We start from the raw sequence: 11,066 nt of genomic DNA, 5'->3' as shown, positions 1-11,066 counted from the left end.
TTCCAATTTCTGGCTGAGCATGATAGGTTAAATATGCATATATTTCTGCTCTCTACTGACATGCATTAAAGAGAGGGAAAAGAGTAGGAAGTTAACATGATTTTGGAAGTGAAGGGTTGGCAGAGATCAGAAATCTGGTTGTCAAGTTAGCAAGACGATTATTATCTCAGGATGAACCCAGAGAGACTAGACCCATTAGGGACCCGAGGACCCTCAGTGCTGAGAACAGGGGGGCTAGTTGAAGAACGAGGTGAGAAGGAGGCAGACTTTTGTATAAAAATATATATTGCCTCCGGCAGGAACTATGAATATCCACAATCCAGATGAGGACACAGAGACACAAGTGCAGGAAAATTGCCAGCTGATCATTGGAGAGGCCAAATTGGTTATAATTTACATATGGCTAATTTATGCTAATAATGTTGATGATAAACTTTAATACGCTAATATCATTTATGCTATTTACACATTGATAATTTATGCAGTGATTTGGGGCTCTGAGGCATGGTCCAGAAATGGGAAATCCATTGTGGATGACCAACTTATAGGTAAATCTGTGAAGATGTTTGAAGTTCTAATTATTGGAGTTTTATTTAGAAATTTCAGAATGGCCTCTTTCTGAACAAGGCTCTGGCCTGTTTCACACAAGGTGGAATGTATTAATTCAAGGAGTATATTATATTTATTGAAAATGGAAAATTAAATGCAATTTTTTATAGAAAGGAAATTTTGAATGCATTTTTTTCTCCAAAGAAGTATAATATAAAACTATTATAAAAATATAATTGTTGTCACTTGCTTCTGCACATAGGTCATTCATACTTAATTCATTGTTAAAGACCAAGAATTTATCAATCGGCCAAGCACCTTTTCAAATGTTTAGGACAGACCAGCACAAATCAAGTCTAGGTTTTGTTTACTTGGTTCCAAAAACTTTAATAAACATTAGATTGCCACATAATAACCATGATGACGATGATGATAATAACAATAGTAATAATTTGGACAATTTGGGGGTTCTCTTACTCAGTATTTTCCAATTAAGAAATAAGTAGGGGACAAGAATCTGTTTTGCTGGTGAGATGAGGAAAGGGCTTCTTTCCTTGGTTTGGAGATATTTTGGTCAGGGTGGGTTTGAAGGAGTCACCTTTTCAAAATCATCTAATCATCAGTGTGTGTTTGGCCTCTTTTGTAGAGTAAGACCCACCAGTTTTTCCTCACGTCCTTTACTGCTCCTACCAAGTGTCACCAGTGCACGTCTCTGATGGTGGGTTTGATAAGACAGGGCTGTGCTTGTGACGGTAAGACTGCCATGGGAAGGGACACCTGGGTTAGAGCCATCCTGGTTATACCTAAGTTGTTCAGCAGAAGATTGTCTTCTCTGTAAGAAGCACTGCAGTGAGCAGATCACTCCTAAAACCTGCTGTGTATTGGAAAGATTGATGGATGGTCCTTGGAAACAGTTCAACAGGACCTCTGCACTCTTCAGTCCCCTTAGCTCTGATTCCCGCCGTCTAAGTGGACTGCACCCCTTGGATTTGTTCAGTGCGGGCCTGCAGGCAGGGTCACATTTACAAGGAAAATGTACTTAAATACATTTTGTTCTTTGTCACATGGTAAGATTGTGAAGGACAGATTCACTAGTTCATGTGACAAGAAAATTTTGCAATGATGATTCTTGGACTTTCACAGCCTTATTTTACTCAATTTATTTCCATACATATTATTGAAGGAAAACAATATGTTTTCAGAAATATTAAAAAGTCCATCACTGTGCCACGTAAGCCATTTCATTCCATATATTAGGGAACATACGCTGTCCTTGCTGGTTTTCTTAGCCGGGTATGTCAACAGCTCTCTCAGGGCTTCATTGCTGAGTAAGACTTCCGGCCCCCTGCATGGTGTCAGCAGGCTCCACCTTCCCTGTACCTGCGGTGACACGATGGATTAGGAGTGGGGAAGTCTGTGCTGGGCTGCAGAAGCAGGCTCTGAGCTGTGCTCCCAGGCATCCTGGGCCCCCAGCACCCTCCTGCTTAGCAGCCACTAGTGTAACAAAAAGACAATCGATCAGGGAGCTGCCATCACCAAAGCAACCTTGGGACCTGCTACTGCTGCACTCCCGCCCCCCGCAAATCCACAAGACGCCAGTGTAGCTGTGACTCCACGCTCCCTCTGCCAGGAGCCACAGGAGAAAAACAGGCTCTCTGCATCCTGCGTCTTCTGTCCCAGCATGATGCAGTCTCCAACATATGTATGTTCTTAGTGGAATTTTTGTTTGTGTTTTTTTTGGCTGTGCTGGGAATTGAACCCGAGACCCTACACCTGCTGACAAGGACTCTGCCCCTGAACTACACCTCCAGCCCTGTTAGTAGGACTTAAATGAGGTCCCACACCTTAGTTGAAAGGCAATCTGGGAAAGACAGCTGTTTGCATTTCAAACTCTGCCACAGCAGACAACCGTAATGGGGGCCGAGGGTCTGGAACCATCATATCCACCACAATCGTGTCTCCATTTCTTTTAAAAAGCATGTGGGTTCTTGTGTCACACAACCTGTGTCGAAAAAGCTCCAAGAGCTTGTCCAGTGCCTGATCACCAGAAGAAAGAACCCTTCTGTCTAGACCCATGGCAGGGTCTGGGGACAGCCTATGAAGGCCATGTCTGGGTAAGTGTCAATAGATTGGTTTATATGAACTCTTAGAAAGTTTGCTAATCACCAGTCACTTTGGGAGCACAATTGTCTATATACCAATATCAATATAAATACCTATGTGTGTGTGTGTGTGTGTATACATATATATATATATACCCATATATATACACTATATACTGTATATATACATATATACCAATATAAATGTAAAATATATGCACACACCTATAGATGTATATAGGTATATTTACATATATATACATATATAATATGTATTATTTATATATACAATACAATATAAATTATAGTATGTACAATTGAAAATTTTTGTTCCATACTAGGAAAATTATTTCAGAACAAAATTTATCTGTCTCTAGAAAGATAGATTTAAATGTCTTGAAGTTTTCTCTTTCCTTGTGATGAACATATGGTGAAATTCCTACTAATGGTGTAACTTTGACTTCCAATTGGGTATCATAAAGTATGAAACGAAAAGCAAAGTGCCCTTCTTTAGAAATATTTAAAATTTGAGTTGAATTTGAAGCAGGTGTTGCCAGATTTGAATTTGGTGCTACATAGAGGCAAAGCTGTAACAATTTAATGAATGACAAGGGTTAAGTGAAATGGCATCAATTTTATTTTCACAAGACAAGAGCCATAGGAATGAATAGCTTTGTCTTTAAAAATTGTAATGATGCTACATAGTTCTGTTCTATATCTTTAACAAGGAAAGTGGCCTATTTGTGACATTTTTTTATTCTTTTAATTTTGTATGGGTAGTATTTGATGTTTCCATTTGGATTATTCTTGTCTTTAAAAAAAAAAAACAATAAACAAAAGATCCCAAAGAAAACAGGAATAAGAAAAGGATGGCAGAGAGCACTGGCTATAATTTGTGACTTCAAACTCTTCTTCTATGACATAAATGAAGACAGAGACTCAAAACCCAATGCCGTAGTGAGTCAAGTGATTGACATGAGGTAAGCTCCGAAAAGGTGGCTATTTTTGTGTCAAATGTCTGTGAATAAAATTGGTTCCTGATATTTTAAAAAATGATATTGTCATTTATGTTAAGTCTTCAGTTTTCTCCATTGCCAAGTGAAATTTACAATGCAAGATTTTTGCCTAAAGTTTGTTATCACTACCTTTTAGACATGGATTTGAAGAAATATTTATAAAACTTTTTTCAAAGTTTATTTTATTATTACTTGCATGTGTGTGGGAGTGTGTGAGTGTGTCTGTTTGTGTGTGTGTGCTGTGAGCACGCATGCATGTGTGTGTAGTGGGAAAGGATATAAACCTCAAAGATAGACTTTTTAAATTAAGATGTAACTCGCATATTATAAAATTATTTTAAAGTGTGCAATCCACTGATTTTGAAGAATATTCTGAAGATTACGCAATCATCACAACAGTCTAATTTTAGAGCATCTGTACACACTACAGCAAAAAATCCCCATATTCATTAGCGGTCACCCGGGCCCCAGCCCCTGCCAATCACTAACCTATTTCTCATTTTATCCCTATGAATTTCCCTCTTCTGGACATCTCTTATGGATGGAATCTTGTAGTGTTCTTCTAAGAATAACATTTTTAGGTTCCCCATATGGCATGAATCAGTGCTTCATTACCTTTTATGATTTATAACCTTTATCAGACTAAGGATGTGAGTTGCTTTCTATTCCTAGTCTGTTGAGTGTTTTCATCTGGAGAAGGTGTTGGGTTTGCTGCATGGTTTCTGTGCCCATTGAGGTGATCATGTAGGATTTTCCTCCTTTATTCTATTATCATGTGTCCCACACTGTTTGGCTTTGTATGTTAAACCAACCTTGCATTCCTGGGATAAATTACACTTGGTCTTGGGTTTGTTTTTGTTTTTTAACACAATAACTTTATTTTATTTATTTATTTTTATGTGGTGCTGAGGATGGAACCCAGGGCTTTTGCACATGTAAGGTGAGCCATAACCCCAGCCCCTGGTCTTGGGTTTTAATCCCTTTAATATGTTATGGGATTTGGATTGCCCAAATTTATTGGAGAATTTTATATTAACATTCATACAGAATATTGGTTCTTGTTTTTCTTTTATTCTGAAATATTTGTCTGGTTTCAGTATCAGGATACTGCTGGCTCAGAATGAGTTAGAAAATACTCTCCATTTGGGGGAACACTTTAAAAAGGATTTGTATTAATTTTTGTCAGCATTTGATATAATTCCCTGGTGAAGCCATCTGGTCCTGGGTATTTCTTTATGGGAAGTTTTTTGATTAGTAGTTCAATCTCTATTATTATTATTATTATTATTATTACTATTATTATTCTGGAGATTGAACCCAGAGGTGATTAGCCACTGAGCCACATCCCCAACCTTTTTTATTTTTTTTATTTTGAGACAGAGTTTTACTGAGTGGCTTAAGACCTCCCAAAGTTTCTGAGGCTGACTTTGAACTTGTGAACCTTTTGCCTCAACCATCCGTGCCTCTGGGATTACAGTCGTGCACCACCCTATCTGGCTTTGTTCTTCTGATTAATAGTTCAATCTCCTATTAGTTATAAGCCTATTTAGAATTTCTTTATCTTCTTGAATCAATTTCAGTACTTATACCTACCTAGGAATTTTTCCATTTCATTTACATGATCTAATTTGTTGTACTTCTTAGAATTTCTGAAAAAATCAGTAATAGTGTCTTCTTTTTAATTTCTGATAGCAATTTGAGTCTTTTCTCACTGTTTTTCTTGGGCTAAAGGTTATTCAATTCCATTGACCTTTTCAAAGAACCAATTTTTTAGTTTTCTTGATTTTCTCCATTGTTTTTCAGTACTATAGTTCATTAGTTTGCACTTCAGTCTTTATTATTTTCTTTCTTCTGCTTGCTTTGGGTTTAGTTTGTTCTTCTTTTTCTGGTTTCTTAAGGGGACGGTGGGGTTATGGTTTGAAACCTTTCTTCTGTTTCCATGTCAGTAATTACATCTTTAAATTTCCCTGTGAGAGAGTGAAATTTTGCTATGTTGTATGCTTTTTTCATTTATCTCAAAATATCCTCTAACTTATGTTTTCAATTTCTTATTTGACCCATTAATTATTTGGTAGTATGTTGCTTAATTTCCATATTTTATAAATTTTCCAAATTTTATTTTGTTATTTTTTTTTCTAATTTCATTCCATTGTGGTCAGAAACATGCACTGTATGATTTCAAGTTTTTTAAATTCATTGAGAATTGTTTTATGGAATTATACATGGCCTTTCCTGAACAATGTTCCATTTGAATTCAAGAATGTATTCTGCTGTTTTAGATGAAGTGTCCCATACAGGTCTTGTTATAATATGGTGTAGTTCAAGTCTGTTTCCTTGCTTACCTTCTTCCTAGTTGTTGTTCTGTCGTAGAAAATCAGGTACAAAAATCTCCAACTACTATTGTTGAATTGTCTATTTCCTCCTCTCAATTCTGAAGGATTTTGCTTCATGAATTTGGAGACTTTGTTGTAGATACATATGTTTGTTATTTATTCTTGATGGATTGACTTTTTTATCACTATAAAAATCTTTGTCTCTAGTAACAATTTTTGTCTTATAATAGTTTATTTCATCTGATCTTAATATAGACACTCCTGCCCCATTTTGGTTACTTTTTTGCATGGTGTATCTTTTCCTGTCTTTTTGCTTGCAATCTATTTGTGTCTCTAAGTCCAGAGCATATACACAGTGCATTGCGATCACGTCCTCATCCATCCAGTCAATCTCTACTTTTTAAATGGAGAATCAAATCCGTTTTCATTGTTCTCTCTCTGTCTCATGCCATTTGGTTCTTTGAGGTCTCCTTTCCTTTTTTGTCTTTTTGTCAGATAGATATTTCTAGTCTCCCATTTGAATTCCCTTGTTATTTCTTTTGGAATATATTCTAAATTATTTCCTAGTGGTTTCCCTGAGGTTTAAAATTAGCATCTCAATTTACAACAACCTACTTTGGGTTAACACAGTTTCAGCGACGTACCCAGCTGTTCTCCTACAGAGCTGTGTCTCCTGATTTACGCTGTCACTGCAGCCATTTCAGCTGGAAAGAGCTCCTCCTCAGTGTTTCTTCTAAGGCAGCAGGTCTGATAGGGATGAATTCTCTCGGTTTTTGCCTATGTGAGGATGTCTTAATGTGTCCTTGGTTATTTTTCTATAGGGTCGTTTGGCTGGATACGTAATTCATGGTTGACAGGATTTGGATAAGTTTTCTAGGGCTGGACAATCCATGAATTGGTGGTTTAAACAATAGAAATGTATTTTCCCATAGTTCAGGAGCCTAGAAGTCCAGGATCAAGGTGATGGCAGAGTTGGTTTCTTCTGAGGCTTCTCTCTTTGCTGCACAGATACCACCTTCCTCCTGTGTCCTTGCTTGACCTTTCCTCTCTGCAGGCACATCCCTAGTATCTGTCCTTTTTTTTTTAAAGAAACATCTGTCATATTGACTCAGAGCCCACTCATATGACCTCAGTTAACTTTCAAAAGGTCTATTTAGAGGTCTTCTCTACAAATACAGAGGTAATCTGGGCTTAGGACTCTGTTGTGGTTTGGACCTGGAACGTTCCCCCAAAGGCTGATGTATGGATGGCTTGATGCCTAATGCAGCAATATTCAGAGATTCAGAGGTGGGAAGTGATTGACTCACAGGGGAACTTATCTCGCTAATGGACTAGTCCATAGCTGGATGGAATCTTGGGAGGTGGTGGGAACTGTAGAAGGTTAGACCTAGTTGAAGAGAGTGGGTTCTGGACGGCATACCTTGGGGTCTGTATCTTGTCCTCAGCCCCCTTCTCTCTGCTTTCCAGCTGCCACAAAGTGGGCAGCTTTCCTCCATCAAACCCTTCTGCAATGATGCACAAAACCAATGAAGCCAGCTAGTCACGAAATGAAACCTTGGAAACTCTGAGCCTCAATAAATCTTTCCAATACATTGATATTTCTACCTCTTTAAGGCAGTCTAAGCTTTTTAAAAGAAACTTGCCTCTCAAAATTCTTATAATTCTTCACCCATTATTTAGCTTCCAAGTCACTTCCATATCTCTAGGTATACGATAGAAAAGCACCCCCCTTCTTGGTACCAAAATCTGTATTGGTTTGTTAAATCTGTCCTAAGAAAGTAACCCCAATGGGTGGCTTAAGCAAAAGAAGCTTATTCCCTCACATTTCTGGAGCTTGGAATTTCAGGATCAAGGTGGTGGGAAGGTTGGCTTCTTCTGAGGCTTCTCTCCTTGGTGCACCGGTGGCTCTCTTCTCACTGGGTCCTCACATGGTCTTTTCTATTGTGTGCAAGCACATCTCCACAGTATTTCCATCTTCTTATTACAGCACTGGCCATACTGAATTGAAGATTCTTCACATTGCTTCACTTAATTACATCTCATGAAATATGTTGGGGGCTAAGACTCCATCCAAGAGATGAATTGTGGGTGGTCGTAATTCAGCCCATAATAGAATTTTCTTTCTACTCCTTTAATACATCATCTAAGTGCCCTTTGACCTCCATGAGTTCCTGTGAGAATTCCTCTGTTAACCCCATTGGGGATTCCATGTACATGATGGATTGCTTCCTTCTCTTTGCTTTCGAACTTTTCTTTCTCTTTCAAGCAAATTGTTTATGAGGTGTCCATGTGTGGGATATTTTACAATGTATCCTACTTGGAGTTTATTGAGATACATGGATATGGAGATTAATAGTTACCAACAAATTGAGGAGTTGTCCAGTCATTATTTCTTCAATTATTCTTTTTTTCGGCTGAAGAAAGAATTTCTTCCTTCTTTTCTCTCAGGGACTCCTTTCATGTGTATTTTAATTCATTTTTCATTTCAGTCATTATACTTTTGACTTTAGAAATTCTATCTTGTTCTTTTTATAATTTCTTTTTGTTGGTATTTGCACCTATTTGACTCAGTATTAGGGAATAATTAGCCCTTTCATAAATGCTTTCTGGTCTTCCCTAACACAATCTAAAAGCAAGACCTGAAAGGACCAACTTTTTCCTAGTTTCCGCATACCGAAAAATACAAAAATATCCTTTATCCAACACGATAACATCTACCTATGTCAGGCATTTAGCTGAAAAAAATGGTCAAGCTTACAAAGAAACACAAAGTTAGACTCATCATGAAGAGAAAAATTAACCAGCTAAAATGGATCCAGAGCTGATGCGGATGAAAACTATAATATCCAAGATGAAAAATACATTAGATATAACTAAGGGAAAATTAAACATTTCAGAAGATAACAATAATTGTCCAAAATTAAACAAATAAAAATGACTTAAAAAACTTGATTACTCTATCTTCAAGTACAGTAATTCTGTTTTCTGTAACAAACTCTGATGTTGAGTTCTGACAGTGAATTTTTCATTTCAGTCATTATACTTTTGACTTTAGAAATTCTATCTTGTTCTTTTTATAATTTCTTTTTGTTGGTATTTGCACCTATTTGACTCAGTATTAGGGAATAATTAGCCCTTTCATAAATGCTTTCTGGTCTTCCCTAACACAATCTAAAAGCAAGACCTGAAAGGACCAACTTTTTCCTAGTTTCCGCATACCGAAAAATACAAAAATATCCTTTATCCAACACGATAACATCTACCTATGTCAGGCATTTAGCTGAAAAAAATGGTCAAGCTTACAAAGAAACACAAAGTTAGACTCATCATGAAGAGAAAAATTAACCAGCTAAAATGGATCCAGAGCTGATGCGGATGAAAACTATAATATCCAAGATGAAAAATACATTAGATATAACTAAGGGAAAATTAAACATTTCAGAAGATAACAATAATTGTCCAAAATTAAACAAATAAAAATGACTTAAAAAACTTGATTACTCTATCTTCAAGTACAGTAATTCTGTTTTCTGTAACAAACTCTGATGTTGAGTTCTGACAGTGAATTTTTCATTTCAGTCATTATACTCTTTGAAATTCTATTCAGCAAACCATAGTTCAACTTCAAACAGCTAATAATATGTGTAGTTTGAGTCCCAGAAGCACAGGAGTGGGGAGGAATGGAAAAAATTTTTGAAGAAAAAAAATGGCCAAAATATTGCCAAATTTGATATAAAATTCAAACTCAGATCCAAGAAATCCAATACAGCCCAAGTTCAAGAAATATTAAGAAGGGGCTGGGATGTGGCTCAAGCGGTAGCGCGCTTGCCTGGCATGCATGCGGCCCGGGTTCGATCCTCAGCACCACATACAAAGATGTTGTGTCCGCCGATAACTAAAAAATAAATATTAAAAAAAATTCTTTCTCTCTCTCTCTCCCACTCTCACTCTCTCTTTAAAAAAAAAAAAAGAAATATTAAGAAATATCACAAAGGTTCTTAATAGTCAAATTACTGCACAATAGCACCTCATGCACGTAATGTGGGACACACCTTATGTAGAGATGAACAGAATAATGGGTGCCGTTGGAGGTCTCATGACCAACACTGGAAGAATATTAAAAAATATTTTAAATACTGAAAGCCAATTCACTTTTAACTCTTGCACTCAGTGCAAATATCTTTCAAAAATGCAGATGAAAGAAAACATTTCCAGAGAACATTATTTTTCATTTCCTTTGGATATACATCCAGGCATGGAATTGCTGGATACTGTGATAGTTCTATTTTTTAATTTTTGTGAAAGCTTCGTCTTGTTTTCCATAAAGGTTGTACTAGTTTACATTTCCACCAACAGTGTACAAAGGTGCTCTTATCTTCACTTCCTCATTAGCTCTTGTTATCTTTAATTTTTTTGTAACAGCCATTCTTACTGGGGTACAGTGATACAGTTGACTGCAATTTTGATTTGAACATTTTTTCTTTTGTTTATTTTTTTTATTTGAACATATTTATATTCCCTTTGGCCTTTGGTATCTCTTCTTTGGAAGCATGTCTATTTAGGTCTATTGCCTATTTTTAATTGACATATTTATTTATTCTTTTGCTATTGAGTTTTGGAGTTCTTATACATTCTGGATATCAACTTCTTGTCAGATGCTTAATTTGCAAATATTGTCTCCCATTCTATTGGTTGTCTCTTTGCCTTGTCTATAGTTTCCTTTGCTATGCAGAAGCTTTTTAGTTTGATGTAATCCCATTTGTCTATTTTTGATTTTGTTTCCTGTGCATTAGGGGTCTTATCCATAAAATCCTTGCCCATTGCAGTGTCATAAAGAATTTCCTCTATCTTTTCTTCTAGTAAGTTTCAAATTTTCAGGTCTAACATTTAAGTTTTTATTCCACTGTAGTTGCTTTTTTGTAACTGGTGAGAGATAGGGGTCTAGATTCATTCTTCTTTATGTGGACATCCAATTTTCTCAGCATCAATTATTGATGACTCTTCATTTTCCAGTGTGTGTTATTATTACCTTTGTTGAAGATCAGCTTGCTGTAGATACGTGTGTT

Source organism: Marmota flaviventris, chromosome 16 (assembly GCF_047511675.1).
Source record: "Marmota flaviventris isolate mMarFla1 chromosome 16, mMarFla1.hap1, whole genome shotgun sequence".
NCBI lineage: Eukaryota > Metazoa > Chordata > Mammalia > Rodentia > Sciuridae > Marmota > Marmota flaviventris.
Note: the sequence above shows the minus strand (reverse complement) of the source record.